Source organism: Canis lupus, chromosome 18, assembly GCF_048164855.1.
Source record: "Canis lupus baileyi chromosome 18, mCanLup2.hap1, whole genome shotgun sequence".
In the NCBI taxonomy this organism is placed as follows: domain Eukaryota; kingdom Metazoa; phylum Chordata; class Mammalia; order Carnivora; family Canidae; genus Canis; species Canis lupus.
The window spans coordinates 39,003,633-39,030,490 of NC_132855.1; the positions used below are offsets into that span (position 1 = coordinate 39,003,633).

General features: G+C 40.0%; 1 long non-coding RNA gene across 2 annotated transcripts in view; it reads left to right on the plus strand.

Annotated features, from left to right (window-relative positions):
• Positions 1-26,459, plus strand: part of LOC140609007 (uncharacterized) — a 42,149-nt gene extending 15,690 nt beyond the window's left edge. Inside the window, exons 2-3 of one of the 2 annotated variants that reach the window (XR_012011016.1) lie at positions 18,623-18,718; positions 19,003-26,459. This is a non-coding gene — a long non-coding RNA (uncharacterized lncRNA). The remainder of the gene's footprint in view (positions 1-18,622; positions 18,719-19,002) is intronic. The other variant, XR_012011015.1, reaches the window with a different exon arrangement.
• The last annotated feature ends 399 nt before the right edge of the window (positions 26,460-26,858 follow it).

The window sequence follows — 26,858 nt, forward strand, 5'->3', positions numbered from 1 at the left end:
AGTTGGCAAACTGGAAAGCATCAATATGAACTATAACTTTTTATTTAAAAGCTGGAGGGGGAAAAAAAAAAGCCGGAGGATGAAATATCCTAGATGAAGACTTTTTTTTTTTTTTTTTTTTTTTTTGTCTTACCGATGTAGATACTGGAGTTTATGTCCTCATCTTGTCTACCTGGTTATTTGCATAAATACGTTGGACCATTTTCCAAACACGTGCCCCAAACACAACCTCCACAGGAACTTAATTGCCTGAAAAAAGTTATATTTCCTCTGCCTTTCTTTACCCCTTCGTCCTGTAGGCATAGAATAATAGTAGTTAATCTGCTTAGATAATTTAAGACTTAAAGATTAGAAGGCCTATATTGACAATTTCAAAATTCAAGTCTGAGTGCTTTGGCTAAGCAAAGCTTAGGAGATGACAGATGTGATAAAAGAACTGCCAAAAACTAGACTTTAGTAAAACTAAAAACTGTGATGTTTTTGTGGTTTTGAAAGAAATGATTGTTATAATGCTCACTCAATCCAAACGTGTCCCTAAACAAACAACTATAGGGTATTTTATTTTATACTACCTGATATTTATACACACAATACAGTATTTCACTCTGCTTGCATACACACACACAAATTCTACAGTGCTTTTCAAACCACCTTCTGTATATATAAATATAGTTAATCAGGTAGTATAGTTAGTATAGCTGAGCTACATACTCAACCCAAGTGATGTGTACATAATCATAAACATTTGTGCTGTGTATACATCCTTCCCCTCATTTCTCAATTTTCTCAGTGCATCCTTATATTGCAAGAAGTTGCTTGTGAAGCTGTAGCTGCCACCAGCTTTTTCAGGACTTGTCGAATGGGAGGAATAGATGCAGATATCTGAATTTAAAACATTTTTAAAAAATGTTATTCTGCTTCCCATCATCCCTATTAAAGTTGATTTTCATTTAATCTCAGTGGGCCGGCCTCCATGACAGCCCAGTTCACATTGACACTGAGGCTACCCAAATGCTTCTACACGTGGGACAAAGTACATTAAGCTGCTTTGCATCAAACATGTCCTTTTAAAGTGATTTTAGATGACGAGTTTGGGAGCACAGCTTGGAAGGCAGACTGCCATGGAAAGAGAGCGTACAGGAAGGAAGAGAGCAAAGAGAAAAAGCAGGTGAAGGGGAAAAAAAAAAACCATGAGTGCTGACTCAGACAGAGCAACGTTTTGTGGCCATAGATCCTATCCTGTGAATTACTGAGGTTATTTTCATACTCAACATCTCTTCTCACGTTAGTGGACTCTCTTTTCCTTGATCCGTTCCTCTAAATATGCTACTATTAAAATCAGCGTCTGGAGACTTTCTGGTGAAAGCTAAAATAATATTTCTTTATTGGGGATGTTGGGGATGGGGATGTTGGGGATATTTTATTGGATATAGATACATAAAGCCTTGTATTAAGCCTCTTTGGGAATGCTCATTTTGGTGATATTTAACTGAAAAATGTTATTGTCATGTCCATATGGGCTGATTTGTGTGTTGTCTTACTTGTGACTTAACCTGCGTCTACAGTTTATTTTATAAGCTAACTATATGTATTTTGATATAAAAATATTTTCTCTCTAGAAGAGCAACAAATGTTGGATGCTTGTTGGTCCTTAATGATGGAAATAAGCATCACATCCTAATTAGCTTTAGAGTTTTGCTAAAAATTCTAATCTCTTCAATCTGCTCTTTTCCTTTTACCAGAATCCCAAGAGCCTAGTATGTCGCATGTGTGTAAGGAGAGAGAATAGGCCTCCTTGTCTTTTTAATTAAAGTTTATGCAGCTTGCAGAGAGTAGTAATTTTCTAGAAAATTAGATCATTTTAGATCACTATAGTTCCACTCTACTATCTTAACCATGGTACCAAGCAAATCTTGCCCTTTCAAAACCATCAATTATAAAGCAAAGAATACTGAAGAAGTATTCTGAATTTAAAATATTCAGGTTTAGCAATCTGACCCTGTCTCCATGAGGGTAGGTATAAATGAGGCACGGCATGACAACCCACATTGGTTTCTTTATGGCATGTCAGAGTGACAGACGCAGTTCCCATCTCTGCTTGTCCTGATTCTAGGGGTTATGATTCACATGCACAAAGGGGCTTCTTAAGTCACTGTTTTTTTTCTCAAGTTAGAAGTCAGATTTAACCATAAAGTAATTAAAGTATTGGACCAAAGGATTAAAAAACAAAACAAAACCCAAAAACACCTGGCAAAGAATGAAGGTCTTTTTCTTAAAAAAAAAAAAAAAAAAAAAGTTAGGCTTACATTAAGGGGGTTCATCTAAAATTTTTAGGGGCTCCCCATTGCCTGTATAGCAAAGATAAACGCCACAGTTTGGCATGCCTGGGTTAAGCAAGCTTAGAGCTTAGGGGTGAAGACCTTGGGTTCTCAAGTCAGACTGCTGCATAATCTTGAACAAATTATTTTTCTTCCCCATGTCTCAGTTTTCTTTTTGGACAACTGGGATGACAATTAAAACTGACCTATTTGGTAATGGTGGAATTAAATGTAAAAGGCTTATAATAAGGTGCTTTGTGAAAATAAGCTTTCAAAAAATACTAGCTAATGCTTACCATTAACATTAATATAATGTTTAATAAAGCCTTTTGGTTCCTCCTTCTGCATATGACATCCCCTTATTCTAGAAAGCCCTCCCTGGCTCATTGCCCACCTGGCTAACTTCTCACCTCTTCAGCTCTGTTCAAGTAATACTACCCCAGGAAGTCTTCTCTGATGCTTGAAATTAGGTGTCTGTCCTTATGACTCCATACTACCCACTACTTATTGCTTTTATAGTATTTTGTAGGGTTTTTTGGTCATTTTTTTTGTCATTGTTATCTATCTCCCTAATTAGAAGATAAGCTGTCTGTCCTAAGTGCCATGTAATATTTATCTTCCTTTCTCAGAGCTTACGACTGAGCCTGATAAATATAGTAAAGTACTTGATATATGTATGCTGGATGAATAAATATTTGGCCTTTCTGTTTTGTCTGCCTTTATAAATAAGTTGTAATTAGATGGATTCTTCTACATTAGAGGTATACTCAGTATACCCCAAGGAGAGTACTCAACGGGACCTAGCTGTCCCATACATAGCGTTATGAAGAGTTTTGATTGTGAGCTCTGAAGGGTTTGTTGATATTCTCAGGACAAAATATCTTCAGTGAGTCTCCCAATTTAATTGAAGAGCTCATGAGCAAGATGGGTTACCTGTCGAATCCATAGACATTTGACCATACTATTCAACACATGGCTTATGCCTATTCCTTGGATAGTGATTTAGATGATCTATAAGAGTATTAATAGTTAGGTTTAAACTATCCCATTGTGCTGGCCAAGTGGGCTTCCAACTAATCCAATTATGCCACTGGTTTAAGGGACATATGTATATGTAAAAGTCATTAACAGAGATTGCATGGATCATAAGTATCTTCAAAAGACCATTTGGGCTTGTTCCATTGGCATCTTGGGTTCATACAACTCGGAATAGAAATACAGAGAAACCTTTTTATGGCAGGCTAATTTGAGGGAAGATCAGTATAAACCATGATATTTCAGAATTATCGAATATTGTATGTAACCTGTCATATAGAAAATATTTACATAAGCCTGGGACCAGTACTCTGTGGCCAAGACCTCATAACTGGGTCTGCTTTAATGAGTAGACCAGGATTCTTTGCAATCGTTTCATTAATCATCAGAAACAGTTATTATGAGAGTGTTTGAAAGCAGTTTGTTTTCTTAAGATTAATCACCCCCTGCAAAGCTCACTTAATTAGATTTGTAAACTCTCACTTCCACCAAAGGAAAAGTTAAGCCAGCTCCCCATCTTGGAATTATCAAATGTTTCAAAGGTACAAGGTCCAAATTAACTAGATTTTCCTGGAACTGTTTAATAAATATATGAGTTAAGTGATAATAATGATGATTTCTACTGTTCTGCTCATGTAGACCACAACTGATTTTGTAACCTTTCCTCTAGCCCCCTTGAAAATAAAACAAAGCAATACAAAATTTAAAAAAAATTTCCACTTCATTGTAAGAACAATAGAATTTCCACTGATGATGAAGAAATATTATGTTCTTTGAACTAAAGAATGAAGCAAATATTTCGATGTGGTTGCAGGTCCAGAGAACCCGGGCCTCACAGAAGCTGCAAGAAGATCTTGGGAAAGGTCATGCAGTCTATTTTCTTTTACCTAGGCAGAGCACTCCTATGCTATTGTAGAGTCGACATTACTCAAAGCCCTAACCCTACACTTACATACGCTCATGAGGCATTTCAGTTCCCTGTTCAGACAAAGGAGGTCAAGGTAAGGGAAGGAATGGAGAGCTGGGAATTTGTATTTTGCAACTGGGATTAGACAATACGGAGTAGGGGACCCTAAGATTAGGAAATGGTAAATATCTAGTAAGGGAAGTGGTAAAGTTTGCTGTGCAAATGGATCTTTCCATTTCTGCCACTTCTTTTGTGGCACTTCCTACTTATATATGCCTTGCATCTTTCCATGAAGGCTTTGAAGTGGCTTTAATGACTGACATCTAAAACAAAATGAATTCTTTTACTCCTCTCACTCTCACTCTAGACTCAAGCTGTGGAGTTGCTCACAGCAAGAAGTCGCTGGCAATGGAACTGATCTCTTACTAGTTTTATGATTAACACAATGACATGCATAAAAATCCCTTGCTTTCTTTTTTCCTATGTAGATAATACTAGTCCAGAAAAAGACAGCCTTTTTTCCTCCCTCCAAACATCAAAATCAATTTTTGTCACATAAATATGGCCTAACTGGTCCATCTATCAACCATATGTAAATGATATTCAAACAAGAGTCTACAACTTCTCTTGGAAGTCTATCCCTTGTGGTTGCTGAAAGGATAGTGTGAAAACTTTTTATTGTTTTAGATCGGACCTCCCAAGCCTGACTGTGAATTTTTATGCCTGAGTATCCAAAATACTCCAAGAAAAACATAGTTCAAACCACCACATTTTGCTTGCTTTCAGGTTCAAACCCTATAAAACCACCACATTTTGTATGGTTTCCACCCCAAACCATAAGTTGGCATGAGATCCCACTAGATGCTCTGTTCAGGTCTAATTGAGATGTTTACCAAACTTGACAACATTTTTGGCTTACTTGTCACTAATTTGGAATGCAGGTGAAGCAAGCTGAGTTCTCAGCAATGATTTCTTCATTTGGATCCCTTTACTTGACAATCCCACCCCCGCCCTCCTCCACCCAACTAGGGGCACAGAGCTATTGCATTGTCCTGGGTCGATCACTGTTACTTGCTCTGTGACATTCTCCTGGTGTTTGCCTTGCTTTGGACCTTATTCTTCCCTTCAGAACTTATTTCTGTGCATTATTCCCTCAGGTTGTACACTTTGCAGCTCATTGGATAAATCATCTTTGCTAAGGTGTTAATAGAGTTAAAAATTCTTAGGGAATACATAGGGCACTAGATTGTAAGGTCCTTGTGGGCAGGTGTGGTCTCTTGCTGATCACTTAGAATTGCCAGATCAAATACAAGATTTTTATTTGTTAAATCTGGCAACCCTATGGCCTTTGTATTTCCATCTTCTAGGAAACCCCCCCCCCCCCCATACAGCAAGTCCTCAGTAAATAAAAGTTGACTGAATGACTGAAGGAAAGTAGTAGGGAGTGTATATCTTGGAATCTTTTGATTCGCTCTAAATTATATTGCCTAGAGAAGCCTGGGTGGCTCAGTGGTTGAGTGTCTGCCTTCCGCTCGGGCCATGATTCTGGGGTCTGGGATCAAGTCCCGCATTGGGCTCCTTGCGGGAGTCTGCTTCTCCCTCTGCCTTTGTTTGTACCTCTCTCTCTCTGTCTCTCATGAATAAATAAATAAAATATTTTAAAAAATTATATTGCCTAGGGAGCTGGCTCACCATGTAGGCCTAGAGCTATTTTATATGATCTTAGGCTTCTGTGCTTTTGATGGAGATTGAGGTAGACCAATTCTGTATTTTGTGTGACCATTTTTCTCAAAGGACATCCTTCTTCCTTGGAGGAGCCTGTGGGATAGAAAGGGGTGAGGTAAGGAATACCTGCTGTTAGCATCTGGTTCACTATGAGACAGCAATCCCAAACAATTGAGATGGAACTCCTTGAGGGAGTAGGGAAGCTTTTTGGTGTTATTCTTTCCTTACCAGAAGTGGGATCTCCTTTGATAATCACAAATAGGAGCCTCCTGGGAGTTCACAGGTACTGGGAGGGGAAGTAATAATAGTAGTTTGGGCTAACTAGAATCTTTTATAGATAGTCCTAACGCTCCCAAAGTCATCATCATGAGAATTCTTAAGGCCTCCGTGGAAGGGGAAACAGTGTCTCAACATGTTTATTTTGTAATTATGTTGAATTATCAATTACATTTATTGCTGAAACTGCTGAAAAATCATAAAGGTGTTCTTATTTTAAGAGTGAGGGGCCATTGGATATAAAGACAGTGTTGACTATTCCTTCCTTTATTGCATCTACTGTTTACTTCAGGAAGTTTCTAAAACATTCCCAGTACATTATTATGTTTCCCTTTGGCGTTGGTCAGTCAGTATCTCTCCTAAAAATGTGACTTGAAAAGTTAAGAAATTACTTAAGTAATTGCCTGCTCTTCAGGGACGTCTTGAATATATAAAATATTAGCATGTTGCCTATTTATTTAGAGCTGTGACTAAAGCTCATGGCAGATCTATCTTCCTCTATTAGCTGTTGCTGAAAGACAATGGAAATAGTTTAACTTTGAGACAAATCAACTCTGAGCCAGACTGAGCCCAGAATTCACATTTCCACCCACATATTCCCCCAAGTTCTGTTTCATGAGTGGATTATCTCTGATGCTCCTTTATCTGATTTCTAGAATCTACTTCTGTCCTCAGGCACATTGTCAGATAGAGGAAAACTATGTGCTGTGTAGCTACTGAAATCTGTTCCTCTAACAAAACAAGGTCAAAATGACTTAAAAGTCTAATCCAGGAAGACTGCTCTCAAAGGCGTAGAATTTTGGTTTTATTTTTTTTAATAAAGATTTATTTTTTATTCATGAGAGATGCAGAGAGGCAGAGACATAAGCAGGCACCCTGCGGGAGCCCGATGTGGCACTCCATCCTGGAGTTCCAGGATCACTCCCTGAGCTGAAGGCAGACGCTCAACCACTGAGCCACCCAGGCGTCTCGAATTTTGGTTTTTTATGCTTGATGGTTGAAAATGTGGGTTTGCAAATGAACAAACAAACAAACAAATAAAAGCAGAAACAGACCCATAAATACAGAGAACAAACTGGTGGTTGCCAGAGGGGGAGGGCAGGGGGTTGGAGCAAAATTGTTTAAGTGGAGTGGGAGGTATAGGCTTCCAGTTTTGGAATGAGTTAAGTCAGGGGGATGAAAAATACAACATAGGGAATATAGTCAATGGTAATGTAATAGGGTTGTTTGGTGACAGATGGTAATTATACTTGTGGTAAGCGTAGCATAACATATAGAATTGTGGAATCACCATGTTTTACACCTGAAACTAATGTAACATTATGTGTCAACTGTAGTTTAACAACAACCAAAAAAAGAAAAAAACAAGAAAAAGAAAACAATGAGATATATTTTAAAATGTGGAGTCAAATATACCTGGAATGGAATCCTGGATTTGCCTCTTCAATAGCTTGAATCAAGTTGCTCTCCTCTTCTAAATTCTCATTTCCTAGTATGGAAAAGGGAGATAATTATGGTATCTACTGCATAAGATTATTAGAATTAAATGATCTATTACATGGAGAGTTAGCCCATATATAGTAAGCGCTCAGCAAATGGCAACCATTATTGTTCAAAGTCTGGAACAGAAGATTTTCTTTTTAAACAATCTCAGAATGTTCCTGTTCAACAAACACACGTGTGTGGCCTGGATTCTGCTTCTGGGCCATGATGGAAGCTGTGGCAGTAATGTCCCCACACCTGGTCGGCCACATTCCTGGCTCTTCCCTGAATGTCCAGCTTCTGGTTTAATTGGAAGTTAGGACACAGGGTCAAGAGACTCTTGCACCCTTTTTCATAGCCAAGACCAGAGCCCAGCAGGAAGGTGGGTGAGCCCTGTTGCCAATCCCAGTTGCTTGTGAAATTCCTGGCTGCCTCTGTACCTAACTTTCAGGGATTGGGTGTTTTGGGGACAATACATTCCCAGCAAGTAGAGGTGGCAGCTGAGCCCACTGCCTGGGGCTGTGCTGGATTTCTGGCCCTGCCCCCAAACTTCTAGTGCTCTTCTGGATCAACCAGAAGTTCAGGTGTGGGGTGGCCTGGTGGTGTGTGTTTGGCCTCAGAGAGTGGGTGGGGTGCAGTGGAAAATACTTGAGCAATGAATCTAGAGGCCCTGGGGAGGTTTTTTTGGGTTTGGGTTTGTTTTTTAAATGGAATTTTACATTATGCCATTTGTCCCTTTTACCTCTTCTGAGCTTCCCAAGGGTTCCATCCCACCAGGAGTGTAAAGGCCACTGCAGATGAGTTGTGAAAAGAGATTAGATGAAAGAAGAAGTTGAGATGAGAGTCTCTTCTAGCATCTCTCTGATGTTCTCTCTCTTCCTAGTATTTTTGCACTTTGTAGTCTTTCTAGAATGGCCACTCACTTCTGGCTATCCACAGAAATAGAACCTGAGGTTAAAAAGCTGAGGAAACCTCAAAATTCTTTTTTTCATCTTTATTCAGGCTTCCAATCCTATTTTCCATTCTCTTTGCTATTATTCTTTCTTAGAACATAGGACAAGGGAGCTTTTCAGGAAAACCTCAGGAAAAAAGCCAAAACAGAAGGAAATCAGGCAGTAAAGATGATGGAGAGGAGGAGGAAGGGAGTGGTGCCGTTCAATCTCAAGTTAGCAGGACATGGTCCTGAGTTAATATGGAGCTGGCAAGGCTTTCTGTGACTGTAGTTGATAACACTTTATTGTATAACTAAACATATAAATTCTGAGCCAAAAAAAAAAAAAAAAAAAGAAGGATAAACGTGAGGTGAGGGATGTGTTAGTTAACTAGATGGGGGAATGCTTCTACATGTATAGTAAATCACTGTGATGTACACTTTAAATGTCTTACAATTATCTAAAAAATTATTGAGAAGAGTAAATATTTTCCTTTCATAGGATTATGTTATTTATATGGATTTATATAATAAACTTTCCAAATGCTATTACAATAGTAAAAGACACTGCTTTGAAAGAATCCTAGGTATCTCATTTCCCCAGCAGAGGGGCAGCTGCCCATAGCCAGGAAGTGGCCACTATCTTCCTGCCTCCCATGCTAGGATAGTGTTGGGCACATACTAGTGTTTCATAAACCAAATTGGTGAAGGGAAAAATCTAAGGAAAAGTCATTTGTTTGTTTGCTTATTCTAGCATCCTTATTGTCTTGATGGTGATCTGATTTAGAAATCTATTCCCCTTATTCTCCTGAGGACTAAACTCCCAGAATATTCTAATTAAGACAATTTTTGGGGGGTCCCCATTTACTGAGTACTTCTGTATCAGGCCTTTAAATATCCTTGGTGCTCAGTACTTGTCACAGGTGATACCACTTAATGCTTACACAGCCCAGAGATGTGGGGATCCCGACTGTTGTGCACAGCATCCTGCTCATTGCCAGGACCCTGTACATCTTCAACAACAGCAGCAACAGCTGTGAGAGGAATCCAAGAACCAATTTGTTGGAATAAAGCAGAACAGGGCTTTCCCATATGGTAGATGTATCTCAGATGGCTTTATTAGATGTAGGATGATTTTTCTTGTAGCCTAAGGGCTTTCTGGAGGGAATCTGAAATCTTTTCACTATGCCCACATCATTGCCAGATGTGGATATAGTAAAATAGACCTTATCCTCTGTGTGTGTGTGTGTGTGTTTATGCACGTGCGCATATGTGTATTTGTGTAAAAGTGGCAAATTCTGGTTCCCGTAACAAGTTTTAGTTTATGTCACTTTCACTTTCTTACGCAAAAATTCTTCTTGAGCCTTTCAAATGTGCAGCAGGACTCTCTCCCTGCCCCGTCAGAATATGTTATGGATTATATCGTGTTCACCAAAATGTAAAACTGGCGGCAGTAAAATAATGATAAAACATGGTAATTTCATAAAGGGCCTGTTAGTCTTGTATTCTAATGGCAGAATGTAATGGAAGGCTCGACCAAAACTTAAAAATTCATAATGATTACTGATACCATTAATCAGAATGTGCCATGTGAATAGCTCAGGGATCTGTTGTATTAAGCTGTCATGTGGTTGCAATCATACCTTTTTAACTGCCATCAGAGGTAACTGTCAGCAACACCATGTCTTCTCTGCAGTCTATAGCAGCTTCAGGTCCCCAGGGTTCCATCCTGAGTCCAAGGTGATTTGTACAGTACGCTAATGACCTGCTGATTGTCTGCACAAAAGCGTAATCGTACACTGTTCAGGCAACACTGTGATTCCACACAAAAGCAAAGGACTGTCTGGTGTCAAAATAATACCATAGTCTAACTTTGATAAAGGTTTTTTAACTGACTACAAGATACTATTTGGTGCTAAAGCATGTGGCAGAAAAAATGTTTATTCAAATAACTAATATAGTTGGCAGCAGGGTAAATTTCAGGAGTGTGTGTATGTGTGTGTGTGTGTGTGTGTGAAAAGGATGTTGTTTGATAGCTGTTTCTGGCTAGATTATTGGTTCTAATTTTTTTTAAAGATTTTTATTTATTTATTCATGAGAGACAGGGAGAGAGAGAGAGAGAGAGAGAGAGAGAGAGAGAGAGAGAGAGGCAGAAACACAAGCAGAGGGAGAAGCAGGCTCCATGCAGGGAGCCTGACGTGGGACTCAATCAGGGTCTCCAGGATCAGGCTCTGGGCCGAAGGCGGCGCTAAACCGCCGAGCCACCTGGGCTGCCCTTGGTTCTAATTTTGAAAGGTATAGAAACTAGCAAATATCTTTGTTTCAGTTAGATGTTTATTCAAGTTGGTGATTATTAATGCACATTTTAAATAATGTCATGAAGGGTTTTCTTACTAGGTAGTAAAAATGTGTGATGAACACTATATTGATCTATTTTCCTATTATCTTTTGACCTACCTTTTGGTCTGCCTCCATGAGCAGGTCTGGGGCTGTGGAGAGCCAGATGAAGTCATCTCTGTACTCTTCCATGGGTGTGATTGCCCCACAGTGTCTCCCCTCTAAACCTGAGGACAGAGAAGAGAACCTCTCCTGTGCTGGAAAAATGGAAATCTACTGAAAATCCTAGCCTGCTCCTCTTTTTCCCTGCCCTCATGTTCCACTGGTTGCAGTCTAGCCAATATGTGTGTGCCTAATAGATTGGTTCTTCCCTACGGGGACTTGTCACCAAGTCATTTATCTGTTTAGTGATGGAAGAGAATTCCTGCTGAGACTCTGACCCGGATTCCAAAGCTAGATTCCAAGACTTGACTTGTTTGCTGGTTTCTTCATTCATTTGTTTATGCTTTCACCCATTTGGTGACTGATTGATTGATTGATTTTTTGTTTAAATTCAAATTACCAACATATGGTATAACACCCAGTGCTCAGGGGCACCTGGGTGGCTCAGTGGTTGAGCGCCTGCCTTTGGCTCAGGTCGTGATCCCGGGGTCCTGGGATCGAGTCCTGCATCAGGCTTCCATAGGGAGCCTGCTTCTCCCTCTACCTATGTCTTGCCTCTCTCTGTGCTTCTCATGAATAAATAAATAAAATCTTAAAAAAAAAAAAAACTTTCTAACACCCAGTGCTATTCTCATCATGTACCCTCCTTTTTTTTTTTTTTTTTTTTTTAAAGATTTTACCTATTTATTCATAGAGACAGAGGCAGAGGGAGAAGCAGGCATCATACAGAGAGCCTGACATGGGACTCGATCCAGGGTCTCCAGGATCACGCCCTGGGCTGCAGGCAGCGCTAAACTGCTGCACCACCGGGGCTGCCCATGTACCCTCCTTAATACCTATCACCCAATCACCCCATCTCCCCACACACCTCCCCTTCTGCAACCCTTTGTTTGTTTCCCAGAGTTAGGAGTCTCTCATGGTTTGTCTTCTCTAATTTTTCCCCAGTCAGTCTCCGTTCTTTCCCTTACAGCCCCTTTCACTATTTCTTATATCCCATCTATGAGTGAAACCATATGATAATTGTCTTTCTCCGATTGACTCATTTCACTCAGCATAATACCCTCCAGTTCCATCCACCCATATTGGTGACTGTTTTAAACCTTTTGTTATATACCGATACTGTGCTAACCACCAGGATGATGATGGTGAATAAGATTTGGCTTTGGCTCTCAAGCCCCTTGTTATCCTATAGGAGTCAACTGGTTATTACCAAATGCTTAGGAGACTCTCAGGGATTCCCTTGTTAGCTCAGTTCTGAAAGAATTTAAAGAGAATGTGAGTTGCAACATGTTGACAAAATGAAAGCTCTTCCACTAGACTGTAAGCTTGTTTCAGGCAAGAAGCACCTCTTCTTGCTAATTATTTATAGCTCTGAGCCCAAGAAGGACAAAGAGTGTATGCTCTATAAAATGTTGAAGTTTCTGTAATTTTGGAATTAGAATTGAATTTTGAAATTTGGAAAAGAATCTTCAGCAATGGGCAGTAAATTATAGATGCCAAGAGTAGGGGCTTTGGGGTCATCTAGGAATTTGGCCTCTACTGATAACAGTTTCACTTAGTAACCAATAAGGGCCTTCACCCCATCCAATTTATTTGTCCATTTCAAAACATATGTGCTTAACACTGATGATATGTCAGTGCATGTGCTAGGTGTTGTGGATTCAAGAGTGAACAAAATGGAAACAGGATCTTTCCTCATGTAGCTCATGGTAGAGGGGGTATGGGTATCTGAGAACAGATAAAGAGAATTCCAGTAAGATGTGTTAATTTTTGTAAGAAATGAGTCCTCCTTGGTGACTGCCAAGGGGAGGGGCTAGATGGTTAGGGAGATGAGTGCTGCAGCCTATGGAGACAATGTGTCAAGCCCTGGAGGCGAAAATAATCATGGTACATTCCAAGGGCTTAAATATATATTCAGAGTCATTGAATTGTCATCTTCAAGGAGAGGAGCTTGAGATGAAGCTGGGAAACTGAGTAGGGCCAGACCTTGAATGGCCTTGTAGGGAATGCTAAGTGGTCTGGACTCCACTGAAGACTAAAGGGAATTTACTGAAGGAATTTGAATGGGCAGTGTAACAATTTCATTTGTGTCTTTGATTCATTGCTTGGATGATGTATTGGTTTTTTAAAAATATTTATTTATTTATTTATTCATTCATGATAGACATAGAGAGAGAGAGGCAGAGAGAGAAGCAGGCTCCACACAGGGAGCCCGATGCGGGACTCGATCCCGGGACTCCAGGATCGCGCCCTGGGCCAAAGGCAGGTGCCAAACCACTGAGCCACCCAGGGATCCCCTTGGATGATGTATTGAATGGAGGATGGAGGAGGTGAGAGACACACTAGTTAGGAAGGCTCTTGCAGAAATCCAGGTGGAAAATGGTCCGTAGTGACTGCAGTATTGTGGAAAATACTTAAGCTTGAGAATTCAATAAGACTTGGCTCTAAATATTAACTATCTTTGTGAATTTTTAGCAAGTAATTATTTTACAGAACCCCACACTTTCTTCTGCAAAATGGAGTAATTTTGCCTATCTGATGAAGAACTTAAATGGAATACTAAGTTGCCAGATATTACATTACACACTGAAATGACAGCCCCTTCTTGTCCTAACAGTAATAGTCCTCCTTCCTCTTCACTTGTATTTCTTCTCCTTTAATGTACAACTATGTGCTTTTATTATTTTTTAAGTCTTTAAAAATTTATTTTTTCATGAGAGAAATGGAGAGAGGTAGAGACATAGGCAGAGGCAGAAGCAGGATCCCTGCAGGGAACCTAATGCAGGACTTGATCCCAGGGCCCTAGGATCACACCCTGAGCCAAAGGCAGACACTCATCCACTGAGCCACCCAAGTGCCCTTTATTATTTTTTTCCAAGGTTTTATTTTTAAGTAATTTCTACACCCAACATAGGGCCTGAACTCACAATCCCCAGGATCAAACGTCACAAGCTTCACCAACCGAGCCAGCCAGGCACCCCCAACTTTGTGCTTTTAAATAGGATCTTTTGTTACTGTTGTTGGTCCTTTTTATTCCTGGACCCTATGTATGGAGAAGGGTCCTCCTTTTTCCTTCTGCCTTTGTGACTATTGTAGTTCTCCCAGAGTGTTCTGGGCCATCTGAAGTTGCTTCTGTGGAACACTTCATTCTGGTCTGTGTGATGTGACAACCAACGAAAACCAAGCTTGGTAAAGATGAAAATCTTTACTCCTTTCCCTTTTGGAACTTTCTGGTAACTGCACTCTCTTCCTCATACCCTCGGAATGCAGCTTTGGTATTATCTTTGGCTGTCCTCGGGGCTGCTTCTTAAGCACTTGTGGAGAGAGAACTTTGTATTTTTTACAGAATAGACCTTATTTTCACTCGGAGAATATTCCAAAATCCTGTCATATTTTCCTTTCTGACATCTCTAAAACTCATCTTTTCCCACTGGTCTCCAATAGCTAAAATCCTTTGCCATATTTTGGATCTCTTTTTCTTCTTCTTCTTATAACTACCTTCCTGTGGTCTCTGTTCTTGAATTCTGTCTCTGTTAAAGCAATCTCTTTAGTGCCTTCGTTACAACATATTTTTAAAATGCTCTCCACAGTTTCTATCATCTGCATTAAATCTGGACTTTAGGGACATGCACTACTCTCACTGCCTGATTATTTTTTCCCCTCCTCGTTTCTTATATTTCTTTTTAATTTCTTAATACCTGACCTTATATGTTTTCTTTTTATTTTCCTTATTCACTTTTTTGTTTTGTTTTGTTTTCTTAGGCAGTTTTCAAGCTGTCTGCTCCATAGCCAAGGACATTTTCTTTCCTTTAAACATGCCAAATCCAGCTTCAAACAAGTTGTATCCTGAAACCCCTCTCTTGTTTTCCTCATTGCTTTCTTCCTCATTTCTAATGTCTCCCTTTTCATGATGATGGCCTTTTCTTTATCAAGTGATGCCATTGCTATATAATAGAGTGTATGTATATGCTCTTTTGATATAAGCAGATCTATTTTTTTACTAAGGAAGGTCTCAGCTATTAATTGACTTAGATCCATTGTCTCACCCCCATTGCCACTACCTTAAGGGTGACAATTATCTTCCATTTAGTCTCACTGCCTCAGCTCTGTCTTTCAGCTGTTCTGCCCTTAACATAATTCTCAGGATGTCTTTCTGATCTGGTGTCTTTCTGTTCTTAAGCAAAACAAAATGACAAAGCTTCCAGCTTTCTGGGCTGTGGAATGAGATTTACCTTCCTTAGGAGTCCATCAAGAATCTTCATATCATCGCCTCTCCTCACCATTCCAAATTCTACCTGTCAGTTTTTACTCCAAATCCTAAATTCCAGTCACATGGAACTGCTTGAGGAAGCAATTTGCTATATACAAAGATTGAGAGTGAACTGTTACAGACCAAATTGAGGCTGCAGGATTCTTTGCCATTAAAAATAATAATAATAAAGTGAGACTAGTAATGTCTACCTTTTTTCCCTTTTACTTTTCCCATTTTTCCCAAAGACTTTATTCATTTATTTGAGGGAGTGCAAGCATTAGCAGGGGGAGGGGCAGAGGAAGAGGGAGAGGCAGAGAATCCCAAGTAGACTCTGCCCTTGGCACAGAGTCAAACATGGGGACTGATCCCATGATCCTGAGACCACGACCCTGAGCTGAAACCAAGAGTTAGATGCTCAACCGACTGAGGCACTCAGGCACTCAAATTTGCCATTTTTCCTTTAAACCAAAAGATTTCATGTAAGAATCTCTCTCGTTTCTCTCAGAAAATATGGCAGTGCATCATACAGCCACCTGGCAACAGAGGGTTGGACTTGAGTGGTGGCTGCCCCTTTAGATGAAAATAGGCTTTTCTTTTTGCTGGTTTGACCACTTTGTTTTGTATCCTTGACATTGAGGCAAAGTGTCATTTATCATTGCTCTTGTGTTTTGTTTGCCTTATAGTATTATGAGAAAAATCATACCACATCCCTATAGATAAATAAAAGATGGGCAGATGCTATTTTGTATTTCAAGAAACATATGGGGCCTACTTTACTTTTTTATTCTCCCAGCTGCTGCAGGCATCTGGATTTGCCTCTCTGACAAAGTGGCTTAGCAGTAGGGTCTGTGTTCAAATCCTGGTTCCATCGCTTGCAAGCTCTGTGGCTTTGGGCAAATTACATTACTATTCTCTGCCTAACCTTCCACCACAATAATATATGCTTCACAAAGTTTTTGTGACGATTATGTGAGGTAATCTATGTGGATAATTTAGCAGAAAGGTTGGAACCTGGAAAGAATTAATAAATCTTAGCTACATTGTTATCACTATTATGATTATTATTATTCTATTTTCCCAAAATCTCAAAGTGGGAGTATCAGAATCACGAGGGAAATGATGTGGGGCAGATTCTTTTGATGCCTATTTAGACATACCTTTCTAGTATCACTTTTGTCACTTACTGGCTTTGAGCCTGGTCAAGTTGTTTAACCTTACTATACCTCCATTTTATCATCTGTAAAATGTTAACAATAACAATATAATAATAGCATCCACATCTTTGGTTATGATGCATCATTTGAGATAACCATACACTGTATATCATAGGTGTCAGCCACATAAGAAGTGTGCAGCAAATGGTAGCCATTATAGTCATCAGCTGTCCTGGCAACATTTTACCTCTATTGCCCAGGGGAAGTCACCCAACAGTTGTGAGGTCTCAGGGAGTCAGGTGATCCCTTTGCATGTGATATGTGGTACCCATACATCTATATGGGCTTTTCAGAAATTGAAATATAATTTACCTACCATAAAATTCACTCTCTTAAAATGTATAATCAAGATCACACCAAGTTGGGACACCTGGGTGGCTCAGTAGTTGAGCGCCTGCCTTCAGCCCAAGGCATGATCCTGGAGTCACAGGATCAAGCCCCACATTGGGCTCCCTGCATGGAGCCTGCTTCTCCCTCTACCTGTGTCTCTGCTTCTCTCTCTGCCTCTCTCTCTCTGCATCTCTCATGAATAAATAAATAAAAATATTAAAAACAAATATTGTTGTATAATCATCACAATGAATTCCAGAATGTTTTCATCAACCTCCAGAAGAAACCCCATACCCATTAGCTGTCATCCCTCAAGCCTACCCCCCACTAATCCACTTTCTGTTTCTGTGGATTTGCTGCTGTTTGTCTTTAGGACTCTGCCTTCTGCCCTAATTGTCAAGAGCCTTTTGATATTTGGGCTTGAGAGGATGTTCCCAGAACAGTCTTTCAGGGGAACTTTCCAGTTGGCTCCAAGCACTGATAGGTAAAGGTGTGATAAGCAAAACATAGAGGTGGTTCCAACACCCCACATACCAGGCTCCCCCTGGGAACCTGTTAATATTCCTGTGCCTGCCCTGGAGCCACTGGGCCAGACAGTTGTCCAGGAGGGGGAAATTACTACTCAGGTACTACTCAAATACTAGAATCTGAAGAACATGATCCTCTCTAGAGCAAAGACAATGTGTTATGCTCATGAAGATTTACTTGGGCCGGACTGTAGACTGGGATTGAAGAGATTTAGGCTCAGTCTTGGTCCTACCTTTCACTCAGTCCCTATGTAACACTGGGTGAGCCACTCACCTTTTGGTTTGCCTCTTTGTAAAATGAAGACTTTGGACCAGGGCAGATACCTGGAATGCAGACATGATCATTGGTATCTGTAGGAAGGTTTTTTTTATGGGCTTAGAAGTCAGTTCTAAAGAATCTTCTTTATGTGCTCTGAGTATATAACTGCTTTCTCAGTTCTATAGCTGGGCCCAGCAGTTGTTCAGATTATTTATGACATGTAGACAAAGGTGCTGAAGCCCACTGTTGGGAGTTTTGGTGGTTGGTATGGAATAGTGTTGAGATTCAACAAGAAGCATGGGAAGCCCCTCCTCTTTCCTTGCTCATTTCCCTTCTTCTCTCTCCTTCCCATATTCCAGTAATTATAAAAATTACAAGTAATTTTAAATTGCAGATAGCCCATGGGAATGCTAAAGCCACCAGCTGTTAATACTCCAGTATGAAATACTCAAATCTAACAGTGGAAGACCTTTGGTTTAATTAGTCTCTGTCATATTAAAGACATTTGGGTGGGCAGATAATGGCACATGCACATGGGGTTCCTGAAACCTGAAGAAGGGGACAGAGTGGTAAAGCAAAAGAGAAGATGTTAGTCAAAGACAATTACTGATGTGACAGTTTTGCCCAGTATCTGGGCATTGCACTATAATACACCTCTTGTGATGCTTTTAGTGGAGCTGCCCTAAACTAGTGATGCTTCATCTACACCATCTTTCTGTGAGGTTCTTATCATTCTCCCTTATTTTGTTAATGACTCTGAGAATCAGTCATTTGGATGCCAGGAACTGAGTAGGGCTTGGGTGACTGTGCTTCTAATTTTTCATAGGGTCTTAAATCATTTGTCTCCAAATATTATTATTTATTCAGCTCTCACTGAAGTCACAGAATCACAGCTCCATTCAGGTCAGCTCCGTGAAGAAACGGCAGCAGCTCTTGGATTCCATGGACTCTCCTTTTTTCCTAGTATGTCCTTCCCTAGCCCACTCATTCTACATCCTTCCTGCATGCAGATTCACTTGTATTTAACTGCAATTAGTTTTTCTTCTTTGATAAAACAAGTGAAGAAATAGAGAATCCTTAGGCATACTTTGTGTGTCCCTGTAGTCTCTGCTCCATTGTTTGGAAAACCACAGACTTCATCTAGTTGCCAATGTATCCATCATCGGGGTTTGTTAAGTGGTGTATTTACCAAGATCTTCACTTGAGTAGTGGCTTAACTTTTTAATCTTTGATTTATAATTTTACAGTTGCTGAGACGGGAAGGAAAACACTTCTTTGGAGGAGCATGACCTTTTCCGATATTGTTTCCCACCACTGCCACTGAACTTCCTGAATCTTGGCCCCAGACACCATCAGCAAGAAGACCTTCTGGCTGGGCTACCTATCCCTTGAGAAAGGAGGAACATCAACTGCAGTTTCTCACTAGATTGCCTTCTTCATTTCAAGTAATGGCTGCCATCAGGGCCAGATTAAAGACAGACCAGCTGGACAAAACTGGAGGACTAAACCTATAAGGGCACCAAATTGTCCATAGAGTGCTGAAACATCCATGGAAATATAAAGATGGAAAATAATACTAGCACTTATTTTAGGGAGAATTCTGTGTGGAATTGGAAGGAATGTTTTGCTAAATTCCTTAGGAGTAGAAAGTAAGGAGTAATCAAATATAGAGGAGCATGGGGATGTTTTATTACAGGGCTTCTATTGGTCCTACTGAGATATATAATTTGGGTGCCCCATCTGGATTGTTTGTGACCATGGAGGGTAGGAAGACTACCCCAGTGGTTCTCCTGCTTGGTTCTTCACCACACAGAACTTATTCTGTCCACAAACAAAGATCTGGCACGTAGTGGTTTGAAGGAAACACCAATTTATTAGTCTACATATCTCCACACTGTAGGGCTTGAAAATGAAAACATAATCATAGACTTTCTTCCATTTCTAGGATGTTAGCCCTTAGTATATCTTCATTCACTTGAGGGTAAATATTAACTAATACAGTAGATCAAGTCAAATAAAGCTTGAACTCCTTGCCTATGGACTGGGTGATCATACTCTGTGTTAATTTGATCAATGGAGACAGTAGATAGAGTTGAGATCTTTAAAAATATTTGGCTGAGGATGGTATTACTGGTAATTTGCAGATGAGGATGTCAAGAAACATTCTTAGAATCATGAAATATGGAACTGATTGTCACATTAAAAAATTCAACAAATAGTTAAGTATCTACTGGACACTGGAGACTTAGGTGTAAGACAGACATGCTTCTAGGGAGACTGGATAGTGCAGTAGTTTGAGCATCTGACTCTTGACTTTGGCTCAGGTCATGATCTCAGTGTCATGAGATCAAGCCCTGCACTGGGCTCTGCACTGAGCATGGAGTCCGCTTGGGACTCCCACTCTCCCTCTGCCCCCCTTCACCTCCCAGCTCTCTCTCTCTCTCTCTTTCTCTTTCTCTCAAAAATAAATAAGGTAGACCTGTTCCCCACATCATAGAGCTTACATTCTAGCTTTCTCTTGTATGTGAACAACAGTGGCCACAACAAACAAGTGAACACAAAGATATTCTCAAGTCCAAGATTCCAATTAATATAGCAATTCTTATTGCCTTAATCAAGCCTGGTCGAGCGTGCATTTATAAGACTTAAAAGTCTACATTCTATAAATGCTCTCTGAACCTGCCTGGACTGTTTCCCTAGTGAGCTGTGTAAAATTCCATGGTGCCAGAGGAAGGGGTTAGGTTTAGTTAGGGCTTCTGGGGAGAGAGATCAAGTGACATGGGTCAGGAAATATGAAGGGATAGAATTCAAGAAACAGCTATTGCTTCTATTCTATGTGGGGAAATTGTAGGGTGAAAAATACTAGCTGGGAACTGTGAAACCCAGATCTTTATTCTAATACTAATGACCTATGTGACTGTGGGCAAGTCATGTCACATTTCACTTGGAGGCCTCTTAGGTGATCCAAGACCCCTTCTAGCTCTAAAAATGCCAACATCAGGCCCCAGTCTACTGGAAAACTTGCCAGTTTCTAACTCAACTTTTCTTAAGCAGTTAGGTCAAGTAGATCTGCAATAGACACTTGACTGATTTTTTGTTTTGTTTTGTTTTGTTTTTAGAGGAGTAGGATACTATGAATCTGCTTCTCCCCTTAGGAGTTGAGCAGATTCTATAAACATTCCCTGTAGAGCTCACAGAGGGTTTTACCCTCCTTTACAATTTCTTCTAGCTGTGTCTTTCTCCCTCTCCTTTCCTTGATCACACTTCCACTGAGCATATACCATGTGAAATGTACCAGATGTGTGCTAGGTTTGGAGATACAAACTAAACCTGACACTTTTCTACACTCCAGAAGCTTTCCCATGAGAGAGTATAAAACCTTCTTCCTTTCATCTGCTGACTTTTCTTTTGATGCGAATCAGTCATGTCCCAGGAGAGTGTGCTGGTGGCCCTACCAGGGTAACCAGTTCTAAGCCCATTCTTCTCAAGCAATTTTGAGTTGCCTTGGTATACACATCTAGGTAATCACTTAGACTAGGGTTACCATGAAAAGATCTATGTCCAGATATAAGGAAGAGAAAGTCATTTACTTATTGGGATAAATCTGTAGAAGAATGGTCCTCTATACAGTGATGGCCCACTGTCTACCCCATCTCCTGCAACCATCTCTGCCCAGGTGGGGAGAATCTAGGTGATTACTTACCAAACTTTAAAAAAACCTCTTTCAATAAATAGACATCTTTCATGCATACTGCGTTTCATATATTCATAATGGCTGGTGGCCTCTTTACGTATATGTCTCAATATCAGATGGCTGATAGGACTTACAAGAGAAGGGAAACAAAGGGCTTGGTAACTCACATATGTGCAAAGTTGACCCTGCAATAACTGATAGCATTCAAATATTATAGTGAGTGTCACTCCAATTAAGCAGAAGTGGTATCAGTAAATTTACATAACTCTAAACATTCTAGTGGAAAAGGGCACATTCTCCCTCCCACCCCCATGCACTAAAAGAGCTGTAGCAGAAAAGGAAATGTTCTGTGGACCATCTCAGATTTCCAAATATGTGGATACTGGCCCTTGTGAAGGACAAAAACTACAGATGATGGGGTGGTCTTTCCAACTCCCATTTGCATAGTCTGAAATTTTATAGCTCTAGCCATTGACTCTAAGCCAATTTACATTTGTTTTCTTTATCCCTCTTGAGAGAAAATAAAAATCTTATTTTTCCAAGCAATTAAAACTCTTCTGCTTCAGCTAGAATGAAAGAATTAGGAGTTCTGTCTCCTTGTATATAATTGCATGTTTCATCTTTGTTGTTTAATGATTGGCAGAAAACTGATAAACTCAGACATCTCTGAATCAGAGGTAAATGTACTCTCTTGGTGGCTCCATTGCTAATTTGTTTGACTATTTTGCAGCATTTCTTACTTTGTAATGGAAAGGTTTATTAAATATGAGGGGTGAAAAGCTTTCTGAATACTAATGAACTTATTTGCCAAAACTTAAATGTTCCTTCTTATCAGTGAGTGCCTGTCTCACTTAACAGGATCCAAATTGAATAATGAAGAAAATTAGACTATATTCTGCTCTCAAGGGACGTTGTGTGTGAACTGTAATAGAATAGTGAGGAGGGAAAGGGGTCATGTTTTAGAAAAAAAGAGTAGAAGATTTGGATGGTATAAGAAAGGATTAATTCAGAGAAATCCACTTCTTTTCATACTCATAGTAATTTAATGAGCAGGATTTCCCACTGCACAAGTGATCTATACTTTTGGCTAGTTTAGAATGAGAGTTAAGTCATAATCATATGGCAATGCATGCTAGGTTTCAATGGTTAAAATTTACTAACCTTATTCCAGTGTAAGTCATTACATACCTGTGATGGAATAGGAAAATCAATAAGTTTGAAGAATGAATGCACATCTCCACAGGAGTACAATAGGGAGATAGAGTTTGAGAAATTGCCCCAATCTTGCCTTTTAGCATGGGGCAATGAGGCTGTCCCTTGATTAATATACATACTTCCATTACCGTGGTGTTACTACTAATAAAGTTAGTACTGATTAGGATGACCTTCCCTTGCCAGCATTTGAAGGGCATTGTGATACAGTCAGATGGCTGCCTTCTTAGACCAGGGACCCAGGATGGGAGAATGTCAGCAGCCATAAACTTTAATATGGTCAAAGACAGACTGTAGGTAGTAAATTAAAGTGATGCAGGGAAAATGAAAGAGAATGTGAAGATGAGACTGTGCAGGGGAGGGGTGGGAATTCATTCCTGTGAGGCACTTGAATAAGAAGGTATCTATTGAACAAGGAGGATGTAAGGAAAGGCCCCAAAGCAGAGAAAATAAAGGGAAGAATGAATGTTTCCAGAGTTTGCTAAAATTAATTATCCTGAGATTTCAGGAGAAAGAAAGGCAGATCAAAAGAAAGAGAAATCCCTGCAGCTGGTGAAATTTCAAAAACAAAACAAAACACAAAATTTTTTTAAACTAAAATCATACTCTTCTAGGAAAAGAGGCTGGGCATTAACAGAAAGTTTGATGACAGCAGGGTTTGTGTTTAGGGATTTGCTTTCAGTCTCTAAGAGAAGTTTTCTGTGACATAGATTCAAAAGACAATGTTTTTTTTGGCCATCATTCGGGACTTCAACTGCAAAAGGAAAAAAATGGCCAACACATCTCAGAAAAATGCCAACGAACTGTGCAATATTTCATCTGAGATTTGTATTATCCCCAATTACGTTTTTAAAAAGAGAGAGAGAGAGAGAGAGAGACCTAGTGTATTTGATTGCCTCTGTGGGAAGGTTTGAGAATTATAAACTCAGATTTCTCCCTTGGAGTGAAAATTTGCTATTAAAAATTCAGTAAATAGAGAGTCTGGGGACATTAAGATTCATCTTCATCGTTTCAAATCATGATCCACCTCTTTGGAAGAAAAAGTTGGAAGTCAGAAAGTAGGAAGGAGGGGGTAAAGAGAGCACTGATGGGGGGGGTGAGCAAGAAGGGGAAATGAATACTGCAAACCCATTAAGACTACACAGTTTGTGGGAAAATGAACAATAGTTTGAAGGATAAGCAGATCATGGGGAATATGGGATAATAAGACATTTAAAGGTTTATTTTACTTATTTTAGAGGGAGAGAGCTTGAGCAGGGGGAGGGACAGAGGGAAAGGGAGAGAGAGAATCCAAGCAGACCCTCCACTGAGAACAGAGCCCGATGGGGGACTCAATCCCATAACCCACAGATCACGACCTGAGCTGATATCAAGAGTTGGACACTTAACCAACTAAGCCACCCCCGTGCCCCAAGAGATAATAAGACATTTAAATATAGGAAATTACTAGGCAAAGTGAGGATAAATGAGGAATTAATGTGGGAAGATGAGGAAAGGAGGAAGTAATTGGAATGGAAACAAAACATGACTAATGGCTGTAAAGGGCAAGTTTGGACTCTCAATGGCATGCCCTCTAACCTTTGGAGAGCACACACCATCTAGAAATAAAGGGGGAAAAGATGAAAGAGTTCATGGTTAACATGAACTCATGAGGACAGTAAAGGAAGCAATGTGCATCATCAGTCCTCAAGAACAAAAGCATTTCTGGAACATTGTATTCATCTATGTTCTCCACTCCTCTATGAGCAGAATCATCTTCATCTACCTTTACAAAAGGTTGAATTATAAAATGAGTGCTATTAAAGGAAAGAAATGCTAAGCATTATTAGGAGAAGTTGAAGAAAAGATTTCACCGAGAGCAACTGTAGTGAGGACTAAGCAAGGAAAAAATTTTGAAATTCAGCCACTTAATGAAAGAACTGGGAGATAACTTACTCAAATAGAAATGTGGGCAGTGACAAGGGAGGAAGTTTTAACTGTTGTAAATATTTTAGAATATCTTCTTCCACAACATTTTTTTTTCTCATAGAAATGAGTGAGATTAAGTTAAAAGCTTCTGGGTATTGCTTTGAACACTTTGGATGAGAGGGTTTATAGCGACGCAAGTATTCCCAATAGTAGAAATCACATTAATTTTTCAAGAAGACTAATATCTGGAGCAGATCTAAATGCCTGTGATTATCCTTTTGCTTTCTTGTGTTTGTGCAGGGGATTCCTTTCAGCCAGACAGTACCAGACCCCCTTCGGAGGGAAGCTGATAAAGTAATTTAGGTGGAAAGGCCTAATGAGATAATGATGCTAAGGCCAGTTAACACCTAATAAGAACATAACCACCAGGGATGATATTGTTGCTTATTAATTATAATGATGATGTGGAGGAAAGAGACAAGGTGGCACTCATTTAGCAGAGAGCACTCAGGAGTAAAGCTGTTTTCCCAAAGGGCAAGATGCAGTCAGTTAGAGTGAGAAGTAGGGCAACATTTTGCAGAGTTGGAAATTTATGGCCATTGGGTTATGCCTGTGGCCGCAGAGCTAAAGACCAAACAAGAGGTAACAGATGCCTTCCTGAGATGGCCTCAAGCTGGAGTGGAGATTGCTGTGGTTGGGGGCCAGGCCATGCATGCAGGCAGAGACTCCAGGCTGATTTTTGGGGACAGTCTGCTTGCCTTAGATTCCACAGTGGTCATTCGCAGGCAGACAGGCAGGTGTCCAGAACTGGACTGGGCATGCTTTCCATTTCCGCTCCACTCAATCCAGTGAATCAGACCCATGGGGCAGCTCTACAATTGGTGTTAGAGCCCTGCCCTATCGAGGGAGTCCAGAAGGTCCTCTTTGGTCCTGTTTTTAGAGGCACAGATCTAACCTTCATCTGCTAATTTGAATTTAAGGTTGCTTGGTGTTAGTCACTGCCTCCGCTCTGCTTCCTGAATTCCCTGTGGGCCTGGGCACCTGTGTGTTCACCCAGGGCAGGGGAACTGTAATATCAATTCACTGCAGATACACTGTCTGCATTAATCACATAGCAGGAGTCAAGAATGTGAGGAACAAACAGTCATGTGAAAAAACATGGAGATTTTGAAATCTTGTGTGTCATTAAGGGAGGTGTAGAAACTTGAAATCCAGGACCAAGCTTGGGGAGCAGATTTGTGGTACAGGAAAGACCTTGAAACTCTCTTTCTTATTCATTGTCTTTCCTCTCACAATGTGAGTCTCTATCTGGATCCTACGCCCTATGCCATCAGTCACTTCTCTCTGGGTCTGGAGATACCACATTTACAATGATGGGGGTGGTTTTCCATACCTTTCTGTGCTACTAATTTTATTAGCTGGATGAGCGCCATTTCACAGGATTTTCTTTGTTCTATGTGATGATGTCACTGACTCTGCCATAGAAAGGAAATAACATTCTCATCATTAACTTTTTAAAGCAAGTATATTTTATTTTTATTAAATGTGTGGTTTGAGAGTGGCAAGAAGTGAAAAGCACTGGACTGGAAGACAGAAGGTGTACCTCTAGTCCTGACTTTTATACATATCAGACCTGTAACCCTGGGTAAATCTTTTGCTTTTGTGACCCTCGGCTTCCCTGTACACAAAATGAAGGGTTGGTAAGGATAATCTTTATGGTTTTATAGCCATTTCCAGCCTTCAAATTCCATATTTATTCATCTATGTTCATAAGAATCCTGTATCTATTAAATCTTTATGAGAGAAGTATTTGGTAAACTCATAGGATGATAAATATTGCTTTAAATCCATGATTCAGAATGAACAATAAAGGTTCAGGTTACCAATGAACCAATGGTAGAACTCTTTATCAAGCATTAACTATGTGGCAGCAACATGCCAACCTTAAAGGCAAATGCTTTACAGGTGAGCAAACAAAGCTTGCAAAAAGTGAAATAGGTAATTCAGGATCATACAGTTAATAATGGGATGGAGCCAATATTCCAACCCAGATCTCCTGAAACCCTTGACCTTAATGACCGCTGTGTGTATCCCTCTCCTTTTAGAACCCAATACTTATGTCCCATACCTGACAGCGCTGAAGTTTTCTTCAATCACAGTTGTTCTTAACAGGTGATGGGAGGAAGGAGTGAGAAGGGAATGCTCTGAAAAATATCCCCAGTTGATCCTGATACACACATCTTTCTGCCTCTACATCCACTTTGAGATCTCACGTAGAGTCATACTACC